Source organism: Stegodyphus dumicola, chromosome 7, assembly GCF_044657685.1.
Source record: "Stegodyphus dumicola isolate Sdum_Otavi_A_Nest chromosome 7, ASM4465768v1".
NCBI classification, from domain to species: domain Eukaryota; kingdom Metazoa; phylum Arthropoda; class Arachnida; order Araneae; family Eresidae; genus Stegodyphus; species Stegodyphus dumicola.
The window spans coordinates 40560147-40574400 of record NC_140774.1 but is presented as its reverse complement, the minus strand read 5'-3'; positions in this window follow the sequence as shown (position 1 = coordinate 40574400).

Sequence of the window (14254 nt, the reverse complement as noted above, 5' to 3'; positions counted from 1 at the left end):
AATTCAACGACCAAATAGACACACCTTACTCGACATTCTACAACTCAATGAGCTACTTTAATATTCTTAAAAATTCAAATGCAGGTGGAGAACCCTACAAAACACATTCATTCTAACTTCCCCCTCATTCATCTTTAAACATGCAGGCTTTCGCTCTAAAGCATGACTTTACAGTTTAATACTTAAATTTTGACTTCATTGCTTTTAAGCATTCACTTTTAGCATCTACAATTTTATGCTTCTAGACTAAATTCTACTTTTACATAACCTTCAAGTATTTACATACATTTACAAAATTTTAATACATATGCTTTTTACAATTTACCATAAAATAAATAAGAGAAAATAAATTTTTACTTTACTCATTCTTCGCCAAGCTGGCGGCACTGAAAGTAAAATTCTTATTAATACAAGAATACGAAGTTATTTTTATCTTCGGCCAAATTTTGGCTTTAACATAACAGAATTAGTCTTTCGACCAAAAGAAAATGCTTGTTTTTAGCTTTTACACTTAAAGAAAATAATACTTTTGCCTTAGCTAAATAAAGTAAAACAAAACTAAGTCTCAACCGAGACATATTGACTTTCGTCAAAACATAGAACTTCGTACTTATGCATAACATTTCGGAACAAAAGAGAAAAAAAAATTTATAGAAGGTTTTAACTTATCTTTGAGTTTTCGATGCTTGAAACTCCGTCATCCGTTTTTGGCAAAATTGATCCCAAGTTAGAGGTTTCATGGATGTCAATCTTCTCCTTATTGATCTCCGAGTGTCGTCCACGTTGCTTTTTCTTTTGCGTCCTCTACATGCTGGCCTCTTGGCGGAGTAATCGTCTGGTTGTTGGCCTTTCCGTTTCTCCCGGGGACGGCTGGTCTTGACGTCCTCCGGTCTGGAGTCCTTCTTGAATTTCTTCTGTTCCTCGTATTTTTGTGCCTCCTGTTGGCGTTTCAGTTTCCGGAACGGCGGCCTTGCTGGCACCTGACTCTGTGGCCGTGTGCGCGTTCTCCTTGATGTGTAATTTCTCCTGCTATCCTTTGTAGGTGGTGTTTTTCTCTTTACCACGGTTTCTTTACCCGGTTCATCTGTATTTTTGTTTTTCTTAAACGCCGGAGTTTGAAAATCATTTTTTCTTTTTGATACCGACGTCCGGGTTGTAGAAGTGCTAGGTCTCTCTTCAGTTCTCTGTTTCTTGGGTGGTGGAATAGTTGTTGTAGTCTCTGATTCTTCTACTTCGTTTAGATTTGAGTCCTGCAAGAAACTTTTAAGGATTTCAAAATCATTTGGATTATAGTATTTTTTTACCTGGTCGGGACTTGCTTTACAGATTTCCCCTCTGTCGTTCTTAAGATATAATACTACCCCTTTGATTTCCTGAATTACATAGGGGCCTTCAAACTTTGGAGCTAGCTTTGCCATAAAATTGTCTGGGGCACTTGATAAAGAAAATTTCCGCTTCAATACTTTATCCCCAACTTTAAAATTTGCTTCGCGGCGTTTTCTATCATAATAAAGTTTCTGCCTATTTTTTGCCGTATCCGAGGTTTTAAGCGCCTGATCAATCAACTTTTGCACATCTTGTTGTTTAAACTCCTGCTCTCTTTGTTGCACAAAGAATAATTTATCTAAAGGCGTAATTAACTTTCTGCCTAAAAATAATTCTGCTGGAGTTTTTCCAGTAGTATCATGATGTGCCGTTCTTAAAGCATAAGCTAATTCATTTATGTAGCCATCCCAGCGCTTGTGATGTGTGCTAACGTAACTGCGAATTATTTTTACAATGTTTTTATTAACTCTTTCTGCTATGTTAGCCTGTGGTCTATACGGAACCATTTTGATATGGCGTATGCCAAGTCCATTGCATATGTTTTCAAATATTTGACTAATGAATTGTTTTCCGTTATCGCTAATGACTTTTATCGGTGCACCGTATTTTAAAATGTATCTGTGTAAGAATGCATCTGCGACTGTTTTGGCTGACGCGCGTTTAAGTGGAACAATTTCTATCCATTTTGAAAAATGATCTACTATTACTAAAAGAAAACGATTTTTATTTAACTCGCTCTGGGGGAAGGGACCAAGGAGATCTATGCCTAAAATTTCATTCGGAAATGTAGCGCGAATGCTATTTAAGTACCCGGCCGGGCTGTAATTAATATCATTTATTAACTGACATTGATTGCAGGACCTGACATACGCCGTTACTATTTTGTATAATTGCGGGAAATATACCGCCTCGCGTACCCTTTTTATAGTCTTTCTGACCCCGAGGTGGCCCGCTGTTTTTTCTTCGTGCAACTCCTTCAAAATGCTTAATCGAAGCGAGGCTGGGATGACTGGCTTATACTCAAGATTTTCGTTTGTTGTTTTCGTATAAAATAATAAATTATCTATTATTTCATAGTTTTTTGCTCTATTTCTTATCGCATCGATATCCGTATGCTCAAAGCTTTCGGGGTCTTTCAAATAAGCATAGATATTTCCAAATTCAGGATCAGCTTTCAGTTCAGTAATAACCGTATCTCTAGAATCTAAAATTTTTGAAGTCAACACAGCGCATTTAATTTCATTTCCTTCATCGTCCAGTTTTATACGAGAAAGTGCGTCAGCTACATTGTTTTCCTTACCCGGTTTATATTTTATTGTGATATTAAATTCTTGGAGTTTTAAAGCCCATCTTATTAACCTGGGCGTTAGGTTTTTTCTCGAGTAAAGTCTACCAACAGCCGCATGATCCGAAAAGACTGTTACTGGCGATTTGCCGAAATAAACTCGAAATTTGTGTACAGCCATTAATACGGCTAATGTTTCTCTTTCTGTAGCTGTATAATTCCTTTGTGTCTGATTCAATGTTTTACTAAAAAATGCCAGCGGATGGTTATTTTGCATAAGAACCGCACCCACCGCATAGTCTGACGCATCTGCTGCAATTTCCAGGTTTTCGTCCCCCTCAGGGAATTTTAAAACAGGGGTATTAATAAGCGCTTCTTTTAATCTTTCAAAAGCTGTGTTAGCTTCCGCTGTCCACGTAAATTTACTCTTTTTTCTTTTGATTACTAAGAGTGGTTCAACAATATTAGCGAAATCTTTTATGAAAGATCGATAGTAAGAACATAACCCAAGGAAAGATGAAAGTTTCTTGGCGGTGTTGGGCGGTGGGAAATTCTTAATAGCTTTTATTTTTGAATCTTGCGTTTCTATACCCTTTTGCGAAATTTTATAACCGAGATATTTAAGTTCTTTAGTTGCGAACTTGCATTTTGAGGCGTTAATTGTAAGCCCGGCCTCTTTTAATAATTTAAAAACTTGTTCGAGGTCATTAATGTGTTGTTCCAACGTACTACTCGTTATAATTATATCATCTAGATAAATTAAAGTTGATTTTCCTAGGACAGGCTTTAGAACAATGTCCATAGCTCTCTGGAATGTTGATGGGGCCCCACACAACCCAAAGGGCATGCGTAAAAATGCATAAGTGCCCGATTTTGTTATAAACGCGGTTTTGTGTATATCTTCGGGTCTCATAGCTATTTGATAGTAGCCAGACGTTAAGTCCAAAGTAGACATATATCTTGTCGATTTGATCTGTCTAATGATCTCGTCTATAACCGGCAAAGGGTAAACTGGAAATTTAGTAATGCTATTTAGTTTTCTGTAATCAATAGCAAACCTCCAAGCCCTTTTATCCGAAGGAGGAAACTCGTTCTTTTTCCTACATAGTACGACTGGACTCGCGTACTCACTATTTATGGGCGTTATTATTTTATTCTTTAACATCTCCTGAATATGTTCTTCGATGATTAGGTCTTTTTGTTTATCATAACGATACGGTTTAGTCCTACAAGGTTTTTCGGCATTTAATTGAATCTTATGATTCACGATTTGGCAGTTTCCTGGTTTTTCTGAAAACAAATGAGAAAAATTACTCACCACTTGCTGTATTGCTTTACTTTCCTGGTCATTCAGATGGCTAAGGTCCACTTGCGGTGTCTCCACAGGTTCCACCACCCTCTGGTCCATCTCCAACACCACGGAACTATCTTGAAAATTTAATTTGGCCCTCGCGGCCCTTAAAAAGTCCATACCTAAAATAAGAGAGTGTTCTAGGTCTTTCACCACAAAAATTAATACTTTGAGACTTTCCTCTTTTACCTGTAAGTTTAATGATAATTTCCCGATGCAGTGACATGTTTTTCCTTGCGCCGCTATAATTTCCGTATTTCTGGTTTTAAATAGTCCTATCCTATAAAAATTCTTTTTGAAGAACTTTTCACTCATAAAATTTCCTTCTGCTCCTGTATCGATGAGGGCTTCTACTGGTACATCGCCAACCAGGACTTGTATAATTGGTAGCTGTGAGTTTTTTACGATGACCGTGTTTAAATGTCTATTTGAGGGTTTTTTTAAAACTTCCGGGGTCTGGACCCTCCCTTTCACAGGCCCCTCTAGTCGTTTAAAGCTTTCCTTTCAATCTGTGTCTTCTGGGTACGCGGATACTTATTTTCAAATTTTCTTTTTGGGCCTTGACCTTCGAGTTTCGATGCGTTAGCTTGATAGCTTTTTCCCCCATAAGAGCGATTTCCATTTCTGGTTTCCTCCTTTGAAGATTTCCTTCGGGTACTTTGAGAATATGTTTCCCCTCTCGCTTTTTGCGCTATTCTGCGATTTTGAAACTTCACCGCCAATTCGAAGAGTTCCTGCAATGTTCTTGGGTTTCTAATTTCAAAGTAGTCTTGGACAGCGGGTAACAATCTTGGTAATATTATTTCAATTATCTCCGCATCGGGTTTTTTTCCACACAGCATATCCATTAGCTTGATTTTTCGTAAAATGAAGTCCGTCAATTCTGCTGTATCCCGTTGGTAGAAACTATATAGTTCGGCTTCCAGCCGTGCGCGATCTTTCACTATGGGGAAGGCCTTTACTAACGATTTTTTGAAATTTTCCAATGTATACGTCGGGCTTCCAAATTCACCTAGAAGAAATTTGCCTATATTTTTCCACCATAGCGCGGCCTGTCCTCTTAGTGCTGATGTGGCGATGGCAACTTTTTGTCTCTCAGGCACAGGGTAGAGCTGAAAGTGGTTTTCTAGACCTTCTAAAAATACCGCCACCGAATTTTTTCCGTCGAAATAGACGTTTGGCTTGATTGACGCTCTCAAAGTCTGGACCAGGTATCCAAATCCTTCTAACTGAGTTGTCATTTCTTGGTGTTGTCCAGCGGCTTCCATCCAATTTTCGGCCATTTCAGTTCGATAAGTGTTCGGGCGCCAATATAACGTTGCGCGCCTCCAACTTGCACGCAACCAAGAGGTGACTGTGAAAACTTGTATAAAAGATAGAGCCTTGTGAAGGGTTTAAGTCCCTTTTTATTCAACGTAATAAATTACAATTGCGTCCTCTTGACGCTTACAGACTGTGCCAACTTGGCAGTCAAATAAAAATAATAACCTGAAAACAAAGTAAAGACAAGATTCTAACTACGAGGCTCTCTAAAATAACTAACTCACCGCGTTTTACAATACCGCTGCTAATTCAGCAGACTTGAAGCTCACTGGAACGATTACCACTACTTCCCGCCAAGCACATAGGCCGCAACGCGGGGTTCTTCAATTCTCGCTAACTACCTCCGCGCTCGCTAAGTAAGAATATCACACACCGAACTTGTTTCCTCTCTATTTAAATCATACTACTTCCGCTGATAATTTGAATCCTTGCGCGTTCTACTCAAATTTACATATTCTGGCATTGGCAGTTCCAGGGGAAAGTAAGGCTTGACAGGAAAGATAGTTTAAACTTAAAATAAATGTTAGTTAAAATAAATATAAACCCTACACAACTTATATATTATACTTCTCATGAAAAATTACCAGTAAAAATTTTATAAAAAATGAGTTATTAATGGCCTTTGTTAGTTAACTATGTCGGTTTAAAATTCCATTAAGTGATATATGTTGCATTAATTTTCTATGCTTAAGATTCGTTTTTATTTTCTCAGCAAAAATTTATTAGTTAATAAAAAATATGAAAGTAAAAATACCATGCTAAAGCCTTAATAAAGTATGTCTGCGATGTTATCGTCATGCCATGATTTGTAGATACTTTATTTTTTACCACGATATTTTCGACGACGATGTTTTTAAACTGCGAAGTTCTTGAGCCGCTTTATTTTCGACGACGATGTTTTCTCCCACGACGTTTTTGTCCGCGATGTTTTCGGCTGTAACCGTTATATCGACACTGAAGTTTGTCACGAGTCTTCATTTCAAGCAGGTTTCGCTGAAATGGAATATCTGACAGATCGGAGTGGATTCCCTAAGTTATTTCACAGTTTTAATTCTTAACCTTGCTATTTCAAACTGTCTTCCACTCTTTTTTCCCTCACGCTCTTTTCCTCTAAACCAGCGGTCGCCAGCCGGTGGTCCAGGGACCACTGGTGGTTCGTGAAAACATTTTGATGGTCCGCAGAAAAAGTTGGGGCATTGTTTATATTTTTGTGAAGATTTCGTTTAAAACATGACGAGTAACAAAACCTATTATAGGATATGGATATTTTTTTTTAAATTTTAGCTACTACTTTGAGCGAAATTCCTTCTGAATTTGGCGAATTTTTAGCTGCTTTTGCAGGTGTACATAGCTATACTTGAAAGCAAAATTTGGCATCCATGGATATGCTGCTGTTATCAATAATAGCGCGAACTGGTATTCTCCTTCATTTGAATTACAAACATTTGCTATTGTAGTCGTTAATAACACAGTTTTTTTCCGTGTCAATAGGCAACTTGATGGATTTTAATGAGAACCATCTGCATTCTTGTTTATAAAGTTTCCTTTTTTTTTTTTTTTTTTTTTTTTTTTTGTCTGGCTGTTCATCGATGGTGCCATTGCAGAGTAAGCGATGATTATTGTGTTTCGAACAATTAAAAATTGGCGGCATAACACTTTCAATTCGTTGATATTGCTTTGCGTTTCCCGGTTTGTTCTTGCTTTTCGTGAAGTTCCTTTTGAATGATGGAGAAATGTGAAGCTTTCTGTACAAGAAGGAAAGATTTTTGTACATCTCATATAATGCAAAATAGTTATATGCCATTTATTTGATATTATGTGTATCAGATTTGTCTTTTACAAGGCCGTCATAAAACACTTTGAAAGTATTGTATCATCGTGGCAACTCGGAGTATATTTATATCGTTATCACTTTATAAATCTTGTTTAAATCTCAGTACAATGTATATATATAACATTACCGCCTAACTTAATTTCACGCAAAATTCTATTGGATAAATCCATTTTATAGGGCGGAATGTTTTGGCTAAGCGAAGGAATTTGAAAATGCATTCTTCTTCGTTACCGAGTTTAGAAAATGATTCTTAAATTAGGGAATTTTTATGTTAAAACGTTTAACTTAGTTGACACCTATCTTAAAAAATTTAACTGTTTATACATTTTTATTACAGACAATATGCAATGAACTTAAGGGAAAAATTTGTAAATCTGGAGTGATTTTTCGCGAGATTCGATAATAATTTAATTACATATTAAAACATTTTCACTTAATAACGATGTACTTTAATTACATGCCTTTTAAGCAAAAATACCTTAATACACATAAAACATTCTGTGTTTAATTTACTTAGCCTAAAGCTATGCATAATATAATAAGATTACAGATGTGACTCTGGTCCATACATAGCCGTAATTTCCGATTTTTTTTTTTTACTTTCTCAACTCCGGAGTTTCTGAATTTGAGAAATGTAGACTCTGTTATCAGTACATTCGCAAAATCGAAACATTTTTCCAATTTTGTTTCGGAACAAATACGTATGTTGTTTAAAATACTTGTAGGCTATATAAAGTTCAGTGAGAGGTAAAATTTTAGAGGGAACTAAGTTATGTCCTATAAAAAAATTATTTTGCTATTTGTCTTATACAGAAAAAGATAAAACGGATATTGAAACATTCTGGGCTGGAGTATTCAGACTAAAGATGCATAATAGGAATATCCAATAATGAGAAAACTGACTAACTATCTTCAAACTTACTCACATGGAACTATTATATAAAGTTCATTTAATTATACAACATTTTATTTCAGAATTAACAATATTCATGAACAGTAATAGCTTAGATGCTGAAATATTATTTATTCTCATTATACAAAAGTACATGTTAAGATTTGGCTTCTGATAACTATTTTGGGAGAATTTTAGGGATAATTTTTTCACGTTTTGGCATTTTATGCAAAGGCAGTATTTATGCAAAGGGAATAAATGACGATGAAACCAGCAGTAAGTGACAACGTTTTGGAGGTCTATGCGTCATCAAAAAAAAAAAAAAAAAAAAAAAAAAAAAGGAAAGGAAAGAAAAGGACGTCGGAGACTGTCCCGCTTGATACAGCAAAATTGGGGCCAGACAGTTGCTCAGCTGACAGCCCTATATAATGCAGGTCCAAGTTATACATTTGGTATAACCTGTTTCAAAACACATATCTCAGCGGACACTTTTGAATGTGGGACTGCGCAGCAGATGTCTCACTCGTTTGCCTCTGTTGACTAAGCGTCATTGTCAATTATGCCCGCAGTAGGCCCGGGAACATCGAGACTGGACCATGGCTAAGTGGAAGACATTTGCCCGGTCGGATAACTCCCCGATTACTCATTTACCACGGCGATGGTCGTGTCAGGTTCGCCGTCTTTCAAGTGAACAGTTGGCCCCTTCCCTTGCACAGCTGGTCATACACAGGCTGGTGGTGGAAGTATTATGCTTTGGGTGTGGCGACGTTCTCATGGGTAGCTCTGGGAACCTTAGTTGTGGTAGAACAGACCATGAAAGCTGCGGACTATCTGAAGATAACTGCGTATCATTTGCATCCTTACATAGCATCTGTCAACCCAACTGGAAATGGAATCTTCCAGCAGGATAACACCCCATGTCACAAGGCTCAAATTGTGTTGGAGTGGTTCGAGGAGCATTAGGATGAATTCCATTTAATGTCTTGTCCACCTAACCCGCCGAGACCTTAACCCGATATAGCATGTCTGGAATGTTATGGAGCGGCAGCTCAGTGCTCAAACGCCAACATGTCGGAATATCTCCACTTTGCATGACCACTTCTTAGACATTTGGTATAACCCGCCTCCAGTCTTCTACCAAGAATTTGTGGTATCCATGCCAAGGAAAGTTGCAGCTGTTTTTCAGGCCGCGCAAAGAGTTATTGAGTACGTGGTCACAATGTTTTGGCGCTTCAGTGCATAGGGTCAAAGTACTGAAAGTATCAAAATATTTTTAAAATATTTAGAACATTATGTTTCATTCCCACATCAAAATTATTGCTATTATAATGTAATTTTGGAATCGCAAGTCAGACGTTCTCTTAACGAATGGCAAAGAAATAAAACTAGACAGCAAAAATGTAAAGCTAAGAAACGCCTTGGAAAATTAGATAATATAAAAAATAAATTTTTAAAAATTTAAACTGAGTATGGATAAAATAAAGTTTAGCACAGTTGACCCCAGTAAATTCATTTGCTCAACAAAAAACAAAACAAAAACAAAATAACACAGGCAAAATGACAACCGCAAACATCACAAGCAAACTATGGTGTTGGTGTATTTAATTATGGCAAAGCACACTAGGGCTATCTGCTTAAGGGGAGGGATGCCTTTCGTGGAGGACTTTCTAAGGGAAACTGGCTCGTATACACGTTACACATGGGGAAAACCACGAAAACGCCCATGCAGCCAGCCCGTTCGCGGGATTCGAACCTCGGATCGAACTACCAGTGTTCAGCGACTTTACCGCTCGGCCGCTGGTGGGCCCCAAGCAAACTATGAAATGTATTAAAGAAAAATTAAGATTGTAGTTTAAAATCTAAAGAGCTTAAAAAAATAAATAAACTTTAAGACATTTTTTAATCTTAAGGTTTTAAAGAAACAGAAATCTGATCTTTTTGCACTGATGTCATATTAATACTCGCAACAACTTTAAATTATGTAACGATATTCCTCCTAAGTTAAGAACCAGTCCACCAAAAAACATACGACAATAAATCATAACATAAAGCATAAAATCTGATATATAAAATGAGCTGTTAGAATTCGGGAAGCCAGTTGCTATAAAAAAAAGTAATGATATTGCTACATATTATATTATAAATTAACACACGAAGATATCTTTGCGTTTATTAATAAAGAAAATTAACTAACAAAATAATTAAGATCCACCCTTCCAAAACCTAACACTCCAGGTACGAAAGCAAAAAAAAAAAAAAAAAAAAAAAAAAAAAATGCCATTTGATCACGAGTGTATAAGAGGTTTGGTTTGGTTTATTTAATTATGGCAAAGCACACTAGGGCTATCTTCCTAGGGGAAGGGATGCCTTCGTGGAGGACTTTCTAAGGCAAACTGGCTCGTATACACGTTACACATGGGGAAAACCACGAAAACTCCCATGCAGCCAGCCCGTTCGCGGGATTCGAACTACCAGTGTTCAGCGGCTTTACAGCTGGTGGGCCCAGTGTATAAGAGGAAAATTTTCCATTGGAAAAGAGAATTAAAATGCATCGGTAAAATGCCAAATTAGACATTTCTAACGTAGAAAATAGCAACATTTGCAACAAGTCTTATCACTATAAAAATATACATAGCATCAGCACAGACACAATTACAAGAAATAACACTTACAATTTGAAAAAGTACATAACATAAAAACAATAATTTTATTATAAGATCCTTCTGTAAAACCTTGCATAACAAAATGAGGTTAGGATTTAATACCCTCCATTACTGGTTATTAATGTATATCGCTACTGGTTATAAGATATATGTAATAATATCGTTTGCCTTAGTAATGAACTCTTAATCTTTGTATTCTAGTATTATATTTTGTAGTTGTAAATGTTAGTTTAATTTTATTAGAAGAGATTTTGAAGAACTCTCTTCTAAATTCCTACGGGATTGGGCATTTTTCAGCATTAAATTAATATCTGCATCCTCATTTAGTTTTACTATATTTTCACTATGCATTCAATAGTTTCTTTTTAACTTACCGCATTTTTAATACTGTGGAAACTATATGTATACTACAGTCAAAATTCGTTAATCCGGACTCGTCGGGACTTCGGCGATTCCGGATTATCGATTTTTTCGGATTATAGATCATCAGTTTAAATCTGGTAAAATGGCATGCAAAAATTATAAAATTAAAAATATGAAACCGTAATTTACGAAATAAAGAACAATTATGATCTAAAGCGTATCAAAATTTACAAAAAAAAAAAAAAGCTTAATATTCATTTGTTAACTTTACTAAACATTTCTTTCAATGTAAGTTGTTTAAGTTGCTTCGTTTTTTTATGTGATAATACATTCTCTTTAATTCTATAAACAGACATAATTTCTTGTTCAGTTACAAAGTTCCGCTGTTCAAGTCCTATAATTGCTGTGTCGAGAATACCGACTAATTTGTCAATCGAAATGTTTTCGTTTTCAATAACCTCGGTTACTTTCTTCGCTATCGGAAGCGAATTATAATGACGAGGCATTTGATTTAAATCATATCAAAGACGGAGTACATCGAAATGAAATAATACATTTAGTAAGGAATTATAAGCCAAATAAAATAAAAAATCTGCCCTAAAGATAAGGATAGTGCTGACAGATCAACTTCCAATTAATTGCGCGCGCCGCGACGTTAAAGATAAACAAAGTTTAGATAAACAAAGTATATGCCTTTATTCATTTTTTGCAGCAATTCCACTTTTTGTTTAATGGACTCCGAAACATTCTTTCGCTTTGTAGATCCGTTACATATTAGTAAATATAAATCGCAAATTCTATTTGACATAATCGAAAGTTCAAGCTTACTTTTATAAAAATTGCTCTAACAGTCTGCAAAAAATAATAAGCCGGATCCACTTCGAAGATTAAGGAACAACGCAATCTGCAACATTAACTGAAATAGATAATTAGAGCTTAGCTTATACCGTCCGTTATACACATTAAACGCGCATTCGTTAACGTATTATGCGCACGCGTCAACGCGACGCATGCGCAGAAAGTTTGTAGCTTTGAGGTCCGGATTATAGATCATTCCGGATTATGGGTGTCCGAATTAACGACTTTTGACTGTATAATAATCTGAATCAAACAAAGTCTGATAAAGTACGCGATTTCCATATCCGTATTAATACCATGTTACACTCTTTCTTTCCTGCACCTCCATTATGTCAATCTGCTTGTCATTTTCTTTTGAATTTTTTCTTAACCAGACTTGACGATTTTGTCTGAACGCAAAGTCGTAACAACGACACAGTTGAAAAGGTTTTATTTTGTACAATTATTATTTCTTTTGGTTTGAAAGGGAAATATTTGGCAATAGCTTCGAAGGGTTTTTTTTTTTTTTTTTTTTAAGCCTGAGGTACATTCTGGTGCCAAAGGAAATTTGATAACTACGACTTATGTGTCTTGGCTGTACCCCTATGATTCTTGTTAAGCCATAAACACCGTACCCATTCGATATTTTGCCGAGCCGATATTTCGTATGAACTCCGGAATATGGAATCCCCAAAATCGAATTTGTGGTTCACTTTGAAAAACTCGAAACCGTCTTTTTGGAATTCTGCTTTATTGATTGGGGGGGGGGGAGGTTTAGGAGTCGGAATAAATGGTCTTCTTAATAATGCTTTTTTGATGTTTTCTTTCGTTGAAATTAACAAAGGTAGTGGTTTTTCTGCCGTGCGCTGTAACAAGAAAATTAGTCTTTAGTTTCACTGCCTATTCCGCCGAAAATACAATGAGCAGGTAGAACGCAGCTAACTATTTGTTTTTGAGAATAGACCTTTCTATCATTTTCTGTGATTAAGCCTTGACCACCATTTTTTTCGTTTTATGAAACCTAATTTCGTCGATGCATATTCTTCTCAAACGATTGTTCATTCTGTAAAGTAGTATCAGACATGTTGAATTTTTCCACGTAAAATTTAATTCAGGTCATTTCCTTTGGTTGATATATCTGATGGCAGTAATAAAAGGCAACCTACGTGATGCAAACCAATTGCCGACTCCCTTTCTTATCTATTCGTTTCCTCCAAACAGGAAAACTGACGGTTACTCAGCAATATATTCTACTCTTGTAAGAAAGTAGTAGCATCATTTTCAACGTTGGTAGGTCCCACAGACCCATTATCAAATTAAAACTCCGTTCTTAGAACTTAAAAGTGGCTTATAGGCGTTCTTGATATTTAGCGATGCCATGATTTTAGTATTTTTTATATTAATTTACGTTATGCTGCCAAAGTTGCCCTTCCCTCTTTTATTATGTTTTATATCGTTATGCTACCATTCCTTCTTTTTTTAGCGAAATTTGCCTTCTAGATCGTTAAGACGTTAGTACCTAAAAAAAAAAAAAAAAAAAAAAAAAAAAAAAAACACAAATATACCGGAAGTTTGTCTTAAAAGAGCATGGATAGGGTTATGCCAAACCTGCAGAGATGTCTTATCTCAGCACATTTTTGAAATTATTTTATCGCGTATATTTCTCCCTTTTAATAATTTTATCACTTGAAAATCGAAAGCGGATAATTCTTCGAATAGTATAATTCCTGAAAGGTTTTGGTTAGAGTACCAAGTGAAAAGTAGTCACGGATAAACTATTGGTAACTATCACAGTATTATTTATTAAAAAACCTTACGTTCCAATAAGAATACATAGTAATTTATTAACACTGCATTATCTAATAAAATATCTTCATTTCTACTTCCCTTAATCCTGATTCTTGCCAGTACTTATTATTGTTGGACTGTTGGACCTGCTGCCTGTGTTGGCTGCTAAAGCTTGTAAATCATCATCACCATTGAGGCTATCTTCCCATGTGCAATAAATTTCAGGTCCATGAAAAGCATTGGATATCCCCCTTTTCTTGAAGTTTTTCACTATTATTGTTTCATCAATCAGAACCCATGCATTCAAAATCACTAAAAAATCAGTTACCAAGCAAATTAAAATAACCACTTCGTGGAAGATTTCCTTTTGAATTTCAGAAACTTTTACCAAGTTTCTAAGAGCAAAATTATTTGTGGGAAAATATACGCAATTATCGTATTCAAAACTGCTATAAATGACACACAATTCAAGTAAAGGAAAAGAAGCACTTTCCTGGTATGTACGAGTATCTCGTTTACTATGTTATGAATACTAGTACCGCGTTTACTCGCGCCATAGGTCGCACTTTTTTCGCCAATTTTTCATTGTAAA